Source organism: Panulirus ornatus, chromosome 50 (assembly GCF_036320965.1).
Source record: "Panulirus ornatus isolate Po-2019 chromosome 50, ASM3632096v1, whole genome shotgun sequence".
NCBI lineage: Eukaryota > Metazoa > Arthropoda > Malacostraca > Decapoda > Palinuridae > Panulirus > Panulirus ornatus.
In genome coordinates, this window is record NC_092273.1 from 20,870,523 (window position 1) to 20,883,118 (window position 12,596).

The 12,596-nt window shown below is 42.5% G+C and overlaps 1 long non-coding RNA gene across 1 annotated transcript in view; it reads left to right on the forward strand.

Annotated features, from left to right (window-relative positions):
- LOC139764649 (uncharacterized) overlaps positions 1–11,709 on the forward strand; it is a 32,596-nt gene extending 20,887 nt beyond the window's left edge. Inside the window, exon 4 of the long non-coding RNA XR_011716438.1 lies at positions 10,639–11,709. This is a non-coding gene — a long non-coding RNA (uncharacterized lncRNA). The remainder of the gene's footprint in view (positions 1–10,638) is intronic.
- The last annotated feature ends 887 nt before the right edge of the window (positions 11,710–12,596 follow it).

Consider the following 12,596-nt stretch of genomic DNA (forward strand, 5'->3'; position numbering starts at 1 on the left):
GGTATAGTAGGGTTGAGGGACAAGTTAATTGGGAGGTAAGTTTCAATGGAAAAAACCGGAGAAAGTGAAATGTTTTTGATATCTGGGAGTAGATATCTGGGCATAGATATCTCGGACTTTATTTTGGCAGTGGATGGAACCATGGAAGCAGAAGTGAGTCACAGGGTGGGGGAGGGGGCGAAAGTTCTGGGAGCATTGAAAAATGTGTGGAAGGCGAGAACATTATCTTGGAAAGCAAAAATGGGTATGTTTGAAGAAATAGTGGTTCCAACAATGTTATATGGTTGCGAGGCGTGGGCTATAGATAGAGTTGTGCAGAGTAGGGTGGATGTGTTGGAAATGAGATGTTTGAGGACAATACGTGGTGTGAGGTGGTTTGATCGAGTAAGTAATGAAAGGGCAAGAGAGATGTGTGGTAATAAAGAGTGTGGTTGAAAGAGCAGATGAGGGTGTTCTGAAGTGGTTTGGTCACATGGAGAGAATGAGTGAGGAAAGATTGACAAAGAGGTTTATGTGTCAGAGAAGGAGGGAATGAGGAGAAGTGGGAGACCAAATTGGTGGTGGAAAGATAGAGTGAAAAAGATTTTGAGTGATCAGGGCCTGAACATGCAGAAGGGTGAAAGGCGTGTAAGGAATAGAGTGAATTGGAACAATGTGGTATATTGGGGTTGATGTGCTGTCAATGGATTTATCCAGGGCATGTGAAGCATCTAGGGTAAACTATGGAAAGTTTTGTGGGGCCTGGATGTGGAAAGGGTGCTGTGGTTTTACATGACAGCTAGAGACTTGAGTGTGAACGAATGTGGCCTCTGTTGTCTTTTCCTAGCACTACCTCGTGTGCATGCAGGGGGAGGGGGTTGTCATTTCATGTGTGGCGGGGTGGTGACGGGAATGAATAAAGGCGGCAAGTATGAATTATGTACGTGTGTATGTATGTATATACATGTCTGTGTATGTACATATATGTATACGTTGAAATGTATTGGTATGTGTATGTGCGTGTGTGGACGTGTATGTATATAAATGTGTATATGGGTGGGTTGGGCCATTCTTTCATCTGTTTCCTTGCGCTACCTCGCTAATGTGGGAGACAGCGACATAGTATAAAAAAAAATAGGTAGTATATTTGAGGAAAGGAACCTGGATGTTTCGGCTCTAAGTAAAACAAAGCTCAAGGGTAAAGGGCAAGAGTGGTTTGGGAATGTCTTGTTTGTAAAATCAGGGGTTGGTGAGAGAACAAGAGTAAAGGAAGGAGTAGCACTACTGAAGCAGGAATTGTGGGAGTATGTCATAAGAGTGTAAGAAAATAAACTAGATTGATATGGGTAAAACTGCAAGTGGTTGGAGAGAGATGGGTGAATATTGGTTCCTCTGCACCTGGTCATGAGAAGAAAGATCATGAGAGGAAAGTGTTTTGGGAGCACCTAAATGAGTATGTTAGCAGCTTTGATGCACAAGACTGGGTTATTGTGATTGGTGATTTGAATGCAAAGATGAGTAATGTGGCAGTTGAGGGTATAATTGGTGTACATGGGGTGTTCAGTGTTGTGGGGACATTACCTCGGACCGCAAAAATGGGTATGTTTGAAGGAATGGTGGTTCCAACAATGTTATATGGTTGTGAGGCATGGGCTATAGGTAGGGTTGTGCGGAGGAGGGTGGAAGTGCTAGAAATGAAATGTTTGAGGACAATATGTGGTGTGAGGTGGTTTGATTAAGTGATGAAAGGGTAAAAGAGATGTGTGGTAATAAAAAGAGTGTGGTTGAGAGAGCAGAAGAGGGTGTTTTGAGATGGTTTGGTCACAAGGGAGAATGAGTGAGGAAAGATTGACGAAGAGGATATGTGTGTCATTGGTGGAGGGAACAAGAAGTGGGAGACCAAATTGGAGGTGGAAGGATGGAGTGAAAAAGATATTTAGCGATCAGGGCCTAAACATACAAGGGGGTGAAAGGCGTGCAAGGAACAGAGTGAGTGATATACAATGTGATATACCGGGGTTGACATGCTGTCAATGGATTGAACCAAGGCATGTGAAGCATCTGGGGTAAACCTTGGAAAGTTTTTGGGACCTGGATGTGGAAAGGAAGCTATGGTTTTGGTGCATTACACATGACAGCTAAAGACTGAGTGTGAACAAATGTGGCCTTTTGTTCTTTTCCCAGCACTACCTCACACATGCATGGGGAGAGGGGGGGTGCCACTTCATGTGTGGTGGGGTGGCAACGGGAATGGATGAAGGCAGCAAGTATTGATATGTGCATGTGTATATATATGTATATGTCTGTGTATGTACATGTATGTATATGGTGAAATGTATAGGTATGTATATGTTAATGTGCTGAGAGGGGCAACTGGAGGGTGCCTGATCATTATCTTGTGGAGGCGAAGGAGAAGAGCTGTAAAGGTTTTCAGAAAAGAAGAATGTTGGGGTGAAGAGAATGGTCAGAGTAAGTGAGCTTGGGAAGGAGACTTGTGTGAGGAAGTACCAGGAGAGATGAAGTGCAGAATGGAAAAAAGTGAGAGCAAATGACATAAGGGGAGTGGTGGAGGAATGGGATGTACTTAGGGAAGCAGTGATGGCTTGCGCAAAAGATGCTTATGGCATGAGATAGGTGGGAAGTGGGCAGATTAATAAAGGGTAGTGAGTGGTGGGAGGAAGTAAGTCTGTTAGTGAGAGAGAAGAGAGAGGCGTTAGGAAGATTTCTGCAGGCAAGCAGTGCAAATGATTGGAAGATGTATAAAATAAAGTGGCAGGAGGTCAAAAAGGTGCAAGAGATGAAAAAGAGGGCAAATGAGATTTGAGGTGAGAGAGTATCATTAAATTTTAGGGAGAATAAAAAGATTTTTGGAGGAGGTAAATGAAGCACATAAGACGAGAGAACAAATGGGAACATCAGTGAAGGGGGCTAATGGGAAGTAATAACAAGTAGTGATGGAGTGAGTATTTTGAAGGTTTGTTGAACGTGTCTGATGATAGAGTGGCAGAAATAGGGTGTTTTGGTAGAAGTGGTGTGTGAAGTGAGAGGGTCAGCGAGAATGGTTTGGTAAACAGAGAAGAGGTTGTGAAAGCTTTGTGGAAGATGAAAGCTGGCAAGGTGGCAGGTTTGGATGGTACTGCAGAGGAATTTATTGAAAAAGGGGGTGACTGTGTTGTTGATTGGTTGGTAAGGATATTCAGAGTATGTATGGTTCATGGTGAAGTGCCTAAGGATTGGCGGAATGCATGCATAGTGTCATTGTACAAAGGCAAAGGGGATAAAGGTAAGTGTTCAAACTACAGAGGTGTAAGTTTGTCAAGTATTCCTGGGAAATTATATGGGAGGGTATTGATTGAAAGGGCAAAGGCATGTACAGAGCATCAGATTGGGGAAGAGCAGTGTGGTTTCAGAAGTGGTAGAGGAAGTGTGGATCGAGTATTTGCTTTGAAGAATGCATGTGAGAATTACTTAAAAAAAAAAAAAGATGGATTTGTATGTAGCATTTATGAATCTGGAGAAGGCATATGATAGGGTTGATAGAGATGCTTTGTGGAAGGTATTAAGAGTATATGGTGTGGGAGGTAAGTTGCAAGAAGCAGTGAAAAGTTTTCACCAAGGATGTAAGGCATGTGTATAAGTAGGAAGAGAGGAAAGTGACTGCCAGTTTGCAGCAGGGGTGCGTGATGTTGCCATGGTTGTTTAATTTGTTTATGGATGGGGTGGTTAGAGAGGTGAATGCAAGACTTTTGGAGAGAGGGGCAAGTATGCAGTCTGTTGTGAATGAGAGAGCTTGGGAAGTGAGTCAGTTGTTGTTCACTGATGATACAGTGCTGGAAGCTGATTTGGGTGAGAAACTGCAGAAGTTGGTGACTGTAAAGTGTGTGAAAGAAGAAAGCTGAGAGTAAATGTGAATAAGAGCAAGGTTATTAGGTTCAGTAGGGTTGAGGGACAAGTCAATTAGGAGGTAAGTTTGAATGGAGAAAAACTGGAGGCAGTGTTTTAGACATCTGGGGGTGGATTTAGCAGTGGACGGAACCATGGAAGTGGAAGTGTGTCACAGGGTGGGGGAGGGGGCGAAGGTTCTGGGAGCGTTGAAGAATGTGTGGAAGGCAAGAATGTTATCTCAGAGAGCAAAAATGGGTATGTTTGAGGGAATGGTAGTTCCAACAATGTTATATAGTTGCGAGGCATGGGCTGTAGATAGGGTTGCGCGGAAGAGGGTGGATGTGTTGAAAATTAAATGTTTGAGGACAATATGTGGTGTGAGGTGGTTTGACCGAGTAAGTAATGAAAAGGTAAGAGAGATGTGTGGTAATAAAAAGAGCATGGTTGAGAGAGAGCAGAAGAGGGTGTGTTGAAATGGTTTAGTCACATGAAGAGAACGAGTGAGGAAAGATTGACCAAGAGGATATATGTGTCAGAGGTAGAAGAAACGAGAAGAGACGGGAGACCAAACTGAAGGTGGAAGGATGGAATGAAAAAGATTTTGAGCAATCGGGGCCTGAACATACAGGAGGGTGAAAGGTGTGCAAGGAATAGAGTGTATTGGAACGACGTGGTATGCCGGGGTTGACATGCTGTCAATGGATTGAACCAGGGCATGTAAAGCATCTGGGGTAAACCATGGAAAGGTCTGTGGGGTCTGGATGTGGAAAGGAGTTGTGATTATGGTGCATTACACATGACAGCTAGAGACTGAGTGTGAACGAATGTGGCCTTTTTGTCTTTTCCTAGCGCTACCTTGCAGGGGGTTGGGGGTGGATGCTATTTCATGTGTGGCGGGACAGTGAGGGGAATGGATGTAGGCAGCAAGAATGAATATGTAAATATGTATATATGTATATATATACATATGTATATATGGTAAACAGAGAAGAGGTAGTAAAAGCTTTGCGGAAGATGAAAGCCAGCAAGGCAGCAGGTTTGGATGGTATTGCAGTGGAATTTATTAAAAAAGGGGGTGACTGTATTATTGACTGGTTGGTAAGGTTATTTAATGTATGTATGACTCATGGTGAGGTGCCTGAGGATTGGCGGAATGAGTGCATAGTGCCATTGTACAAAGGCAAAGGGGATAAGAGTGAGTGCTCAAATTACAGAGGTATAAGTTTGTTGAGTATTCCTGGTAAATTATATGGGAGGGTATTGATTGAGAGGGTGAAGGCATGTACAGAGCATCAGATTGGGGAAGAGCAGTGTGGTTTCAGAAGTGGTAGAGGATGTGTGGATCAGGTGTTTGCTTTGAAGAATGTATGTGAGAAATACTTAGAAAAGCAAATGGATTTGTATGTAGCATTTATGGATCTGGAGAAGGCATATGATAGAGTTGATAGAGATGCTCTGTGGAAGGTATTAAGAATATATGGTGTGGGAGGCAAGTTGTTAGAAGCAGTGAAAAGTTTTTATCGAGGATGTAAGGCATGTGTACGTGTAGGAAGAGAGGAAAGTGATTGGTTCTCAGTGAATGATGGTTTGCGGCAGGGGTGTGTGATGTCTCCATGGTTGTTTAATTTGTTTATGGATGGGGTTGTTAGGGAGGTAAATGCAAGAGTTTTGGAAAGAGGGGCAAGTATGAAGTCTGTTGGGGATGAAAGAGCTTGGGAAGTGAGTCAGTTGTTGTTCGCTGATGATACAGCGCTGGTGGCTGATTCATGTGAGAAACTGCAGAAGCTGGTGACTGAGTTTGGTAAAGTGTGTGAAAGAAGAAAGTTAAGAGTAAATGTGAATAAGAGCAAGGTAATTAGGTACAGTAGGGTTGAGGGTCAAGTCAATTGGGAGGTAAGTTTGAATGGAGAAAAACTGGAGGAAGTAAAGTGTTTTAGATGTCTGGGAGTGGATCTGGCAGCGGATGGAACCATGGAAGCGGAAGTAGATCATAGGGTAAGGGAGGGGGCGAAAATCCTGGGAGCCTTGAAGAATGTTTGGAAGTCGAGAACATTATCTCTGAAAGTAAAAATGGGTATGTTTGAAGGAATAGTGGTTCCAACAATGTTGTATGGTTGCGAGGCGTGGGCTATGGATAGAGTTGTGTGCAGGAGGATGGATGTGCTGGAAATGAGATGTTTGAGGACAATGTGTGGTGTGAGGTGGTTTGATCGAGTAAGTAACGTAAGGGTAAGAGAGATGTGTGCAAATAAAAAGAGCGTGGTTAAGAGAGCAGAAGAGGGTGTTTTGAAATGGTTTGGGCACATGGAGAGAATGAGTGAGGAAAGATTGACCAAGAGGATATATGTGTCAGAGGTGGAGGGAACGAGGAGAAGTGGGAGACCAAATTGGAGGTGGAAAGATGGAGTGAAAAAGATTTTGTGTGATCGGGGCCTGAACATGCAGGAGGGTGAAAGGAGGGCAAGGAATAGAGTGAATTGGATCGATGTGGTATACCGGGGTTGACATGCTGTCAGTGGATTGAATCAGGGCATGTGAAGCGTCTGGGGTAAACCATGGAAAGCTGTGTAGGTATGTATATTTGCGTGTGTGGACGTGTATGTATATACCTGTGTATTGGGGTGGGTTGGGCCATTTCTTTCGTCTGTTTCCTTGCGCTACCTCGCAAACGCGGGAGACAGTGACAAAAAAAAAAAAAAAAAATATATATACATATACAGAAAAGAAGAGAGAATGTTGGGGTGAAGAGAGTGGTGAGAGTAAGTGAACTTAGGAAGGAGACTTGTGTGAGGAAGTACCAGGAGAGGCTGAGTACAGAATGGAAAAAGGTGAGAACAAAGGACATAAGGGGAGTGGGCGTTGGAATGGAATATATTTAGGGAAGCAGTGATGGCTTGCGCAAAAGATGCTTGTGGCATGAGAAACATGGGAGGTGGGCAGATTAGAAAGGGTAATGAGTGGTGGGATGAAGAAGTAAGATTATTAGTGAAATAGAAGAGAGAGGCATTTGAACGATTTTTGCAGGGAAATAATGCAAATGACTGGGAGATGTATAAAAGAAAGAGGCAGGAGGTCAAGAGAAAGGTGCAAGAGGTGAAAAAGAGGGCAAATGAGAGTTGGGGTGAGAGAGTATCATTAAATTTTAGGGAGGATAAAAAGATGTTTTGGAAGGAGGTAAATAAAATGCGTAAGACAAGGGAACAAATGGAACTTCAGTGAAGGGGGCTAATGGGGAGGTGATAACAAGTAGTGGTAATGTGAGAAGGAGATGGAGTGAGTATTTTGAAGGTTTGTTGAATGTGTTTGATGATAGAGTGGCAGATATAGGGTGTTTTGGTCGAGGTGGTGTGCAAAGTGAGAGGGTTAGGGAGAAAGCCAGCAAGGCAGTGGGTTTGGATGGATTGCAGTGTAATTTATCAAAAAAGGGGGTGACTGTATTGTTGACTGGTTGGTAAGGTTATTTAATGTATGTATGACTCATGGTGAGGTGCCTGAGGATTGGCGGAATGCTTGCATAGTGCCATTATACAAAGGCAAAGAGGATAAAAGTGAGTGCTCAAATTACAGAGGTATAAGTTTGTTGAGTATTCCTGGGAAATTATATGGGAGGGTATTGACTGAGAGGGTGAAGGCACGTACAGAGCATCAAATTGGGGAAGAGCAGTGTGGTTTCGGAAATGGTAGAGGATGTGTGGATCAGGTGTTTGCTTTGAAGAATGTATGTGAGAAATACTTAGAAAAGCAAATGGATTTGTACGTAGCATTTATGGATCTGGAGAAGGCATATGATAAGAGTTGATAGAGATGCTTTGTGGAAGGTATTAAGAATATATGGTGTGGGGGCAAGATGTTAGAGGCAGTGAAAACTTTTTATCGAGGATGTAAGGCATGAGTACGTGTAGGAAGAGAGGAAAGTGATTGGTTCTCAGTGAATGTTGGTTTGCGGCAGGGTTGTGTGATGTCTCCATGGTGGTTTAATTTGTTTATGGATGGGTTTGTTAGGGAGGTGAATGCAAGAGTTTTGGAAAGAGGGGCAAGTATGCAGTCTGTTGTGGATGAGAGAGCTTGGGAAGTGAGTCAGATGTTGTTCGCTGATGATACAGCAGCTGGTGGCTGATTCATGTGAGAAACTGCAAAAGCTGGTGACTGAGTTTGGTAAAGTGTGTGAAAGAAGAAAGCTGAGAGTAAAAGTGAATAAGAGCAAGGTTATTAGGGATAGTAGGGTTGAGGGACAAGTCAATTGGGAGGTAAGTTTGAATGGAGAAAAACTGAAGGAAGTGAAGTGTTTTAGATATCTGGGAGTGGATTTGGCAGCGGATGGAACCATGGAAGCGGAAGCGAATCATAGGGTGGGGGAGGGGGCAAAAGTTCTGGGAGCGTTGAAGAATGTGTGGAAGTCGAGAACATTATCTCAGAAAGCAAAAATAGGTATGTCTGAAGGGATCGTGGTTCCGTCAATGTTATATGGTTGCAAGGCATAGGCTATAGATAGAGTTGTGTGGAGGAGGGTGGATGTGCTGGAAATGAGATGTTTGAGGACAATATGAGGTGTGAGGTGGTTTGATTGAGTAAGTAATAATAGGGTGAGAGAGAGGTGTGGTAATAAAAAGTGTGGTTGAGAGAGCAGAAGAGGGTGTTTTGAAATGGTTCGGTCACATGGAGAGAATGAGTGAGGAAAGATTGACCAAGAGGATATATGTGTCAGAGAGGAGGGAACTAGAAGTGGGAGACCAAATTGGAGGGGGAAGAATGGAGTGAAAACGATTCTGAGCAATTGGGGCCTGAACATGCAGAATGGTGAAATACGTGCATAGAATAGAATGGTTTGGAATGATGTGGTTTACTTCGGGTCGACATGCTGTCAGTGGACTGAACTAGGGCATGTGAAGTATCCGTAATAAACCATGGAGAGGCCTGTGGGACCTGGATAGGGAGCTGTGGTTTTGGTGCATTACACAACAGCTTGAGAATGAGTGTGAGTGGATATAGCCTTTTTTCGTGTTTCCTGTGAGGTGGGATGGTACTGAGAATGAAGACAAACAAGCATGAATATGTATATATGTATATGAATATCCCTGGGGATAGGGGAGAAAGAATACTTCCCACGTATTCCCTGCGTGTCGTAGAAGGCGACTAAAAGGGGAGGGAGCGGGGGTCTGGAAATCCTCCCCTCTCATTATTTTTTTTTAATTTTCCAAAAGAAGGAATAGAGAAGGAGGCCAGGTGAGGATATTCCCTTAAAGGCCCAGTTCTCTGTTCTTACCGCTACCTCGCTAACGCGGGAAATGGCGAATAGTTTGAAAGAAAGTATATGAATATGTATATGCATATATGTATGTATATATACAAGTGGATGGGTCTTTCTTCATCTGTTTCCTGGCACTTCCTCGCTAATGCAGGAAACAGCGATCAAGTATAATTCAGACATGAGTGCGTTCCTACATTCACTGCAGTTACCTACCTTTCATATTCCTCCCTGCATTTCTTCTAGTTCATCTTCTGGCTTGCCATTACTTTTACCTCTACATTCTTCCTTGCACCATGCCTCCACCGGACTCCTGGCCGAAGTATTCTGATGAAACGCTCGATGACCATGGTACGTACCTGCAAAATGTTCAGTTTTATAGCTAAATCAATGGATATAATTACAATACATCCAGGCTGTTATATTTGAGTAATAGTCTTAAGGAAACATAATGGATGGGATTGTGTCATTTTGTTGTATATGTGGATTGTTTCTAGCCTAGGAATATCAGTAATTGCCATTTTGTCGGAAAAAGTATGTTTTTTTCTTCCAGAAACTTCATATGATTTGACGTTATCAATATTTTTTCTCCCTTTTGCAGGATTGGTTCTGCTTGAGACCTTCAGGAGAGCAGTGTTGATGATGGCACCCACTCTGAGGAAGAAGGTTCAAGTGTTCTCCATGGAACATAAATGTCCATCTCATCAGGACTTCATAAAGGAGGAGTTGGGGGTGCTCCCTATGGTTACAACCCTGGTATCATATGTACATTGTCATGTTTATCCCCACCAGAAATCTCTCGACAACAATAGCATCAGCTGGATGGGCATGAGTGAAGATGAGAGCGGAGCAATTGGTTGCAAGAAGATACTAATCAATTTTCCTCTTTACGTTGACAGATTGAACAGCAACAGCAGCAGAAGCAGTAAGGGGAGGATGAGAGTTTGGCACGAGAATGAAGAAAGAGTGTGGGGTAAAGGGGATGCTAATTCTATTTGTGTTTACAGACTGAGAAGCAGCAACAGTGGCAGCAGCGGCAGCAGCGGAGTAACAGGAAGGGAGTTGGTTTGGGTGGGAGGGGGGTGGAGGAGGGTGGGAGGGGGGTGCGGGAAGGTAGGCAGGGGGATGGGGGGGTGGGGGGGTGGGGGGCAGGGGGGTGGGGGAGAGGGCAAGGGGGGAGGTTTGGGAGGGGGGTGGGGGAAGAAGGGAGGGGGTAGTAGGAGAGTGGGAGGTGTGAGAGGGAGGGTAATAACCCCCCCATGCTCTACCCCCACTGCTGCAGCAACAAGAGCAGCAGCAGCAGCAGGTTTAGGTAGTGAGGGGGTGAAGGTAGTGGTGGTCTGGTATAGCAGGTAAAGGGTAATAATAATCTTTGCTTTCAGTATGAACACTGCCACCACCCTACAGCAGCAGCAGCAGCCACTGGAAGAGAGAGACAGAGTACTAGTCATCTTTGCTTTTAGCTTGACCATCAGCAACAAATCTGCTGAGAACATCAATATCTAATGGTCTTGCTTTACATTTTTCAGATTGTGAAGTGGCTGTGAGAGGGAGGGAGAGAGGTCCAGGAAACAGGCTGCAGTGATGAGAAGAACCAAGAATACATTTGATGTAAAAATGAAAAGATCAATAAAAAAATGAAAGGGAGATACATATTTCATTGATCCACAGTACAATGAACTTAGAAAAATACTTATGAAAGCACTGATCGGAAAAATGAGTCTTTGATAGATACTTATGAACTAAAGCCAAGTATTGGAGTTATTTATGAAGAAATTTAATACAATGGGACTTATATGAATTCTTGAGTTATAAATACTTAGGATAAATTCAACATACTTATATTGTGTAAACATTAGCCTCCTACTTGTCTAAATTATATAATTAATTTCTTAGTATAAAAGAGCCACAGTAATGTGTGAGCAAGTCCCCATTGTCATCATTTACTGACTTAGTACTTTATTGAAAGTTTATAGCAGGTTTTATCTTACAAATTTAATTACATGCCATTATCTCTGGCTGTTATCAAAGTTATTCTATTTCAACTTGAGTAAGTCTTAGTGTGCTCCTTTCCCCACTTATTCTCAGTGATGGGCAATCTCATAGCCTGTAAATTCATAATCATCCCCTGTAATTTAGGTGCCATTAGGCATCTTATGGGATAATTTAATTGTAATGCCCATGTAATTAGCTTCCTTATGTACTTCTAATGCTTCCCTAATAGCATCCATTAGGTAACTTCAACATTCTGCTATGGGATCTCATAAGGTGATTACTCCCTCAGTCTTACCGCAGCTGCCCTTTAATCAAAAATAGCCAGCTCACTTGTAGTTTAAGCTGCTAAGCATGTATGTCATCTGGTGCAAGGGAGTTAATGGCAGACAGCCAAATATCTTTAAAATTTCATTGGTTTTTCTTTAAACTGTTTAGGATATAAGTGCTCTACAGCCAATTTCCCTAATCTTTATTTTGGAATTCATACAAAAGGTACTTTTAGAAATAAGTATTTTTACAGACTTCAGTGCAAACATTTTTAACAAGATATACAAATTCAATGATCAAGGTTTCTTCAGTGCAACTGCATACAGATTTACATGGCAGAATTTCCTTTTTCATAAAGCACAGTAGAAAGACTCATCTTTACAACCATTCCCTCATCGTTGCATAATGCATCCTGTATAATTTTACAAGTGACAATGTACATCTTAAAAAAAAATATACACGAATAAGGTGTCAAGGAATAACATACACCAATTTCATTGTTAGATAGCTAGTAAGGCAGTTAATTCAAAATGATCTATCAAGGCAAGGCTTACTTGGGGAAAAAAAATTCATATTGGTTTCATTTACGTGTAACTCAGTTTAACATATTCCTTTTCTTTGGCTTGGTACAAGATTAGATAGCAGGAAAAGCTTTATTATTTGGCTCGGATATGCAAAATCACTGGTTCCACAAAAGGTCCTCCAAGATATTTCACTGGAATTACTTTAATGACGTGAAAATATATAAACTGATCAGTATTGGACCAAAGATCTGTGCATCTCATGTAGTTTAAAGCCATTCATATAGGATCATCTTTAGCTGCCATCTTCTGTCCCCAGGATCCCCTTGCACAACATAGAGGGGAGGGGACCACCAAATAAAAAGGTATTGTGGTGACATGTAGTCATCCTTGTGAGGAAAGTAAACAATGGAGGAGTAGATGTACAGCATCTTCAGTGGGGAAGCTGCGTCTTGGACATGCAGGACCTTGCAATATTTCCAAAGGGAACATTCATAGAGTCCAGAACACACAAGATCTAATAATTTTCATATTTGAGGAGTTTAGTTTCAAGTGAACATGTGCCTGGGTTGGAAACATTGCCTATTAAGCCATTAATTTGTAAATAATCTATGTTTTGTCAATATACTGCATTTCTAGGGTAGGGAAGAGGGTACTACAAGTACAGTTTACAGCGATTGAGAGCGGAATTGGGTTTGTCAACA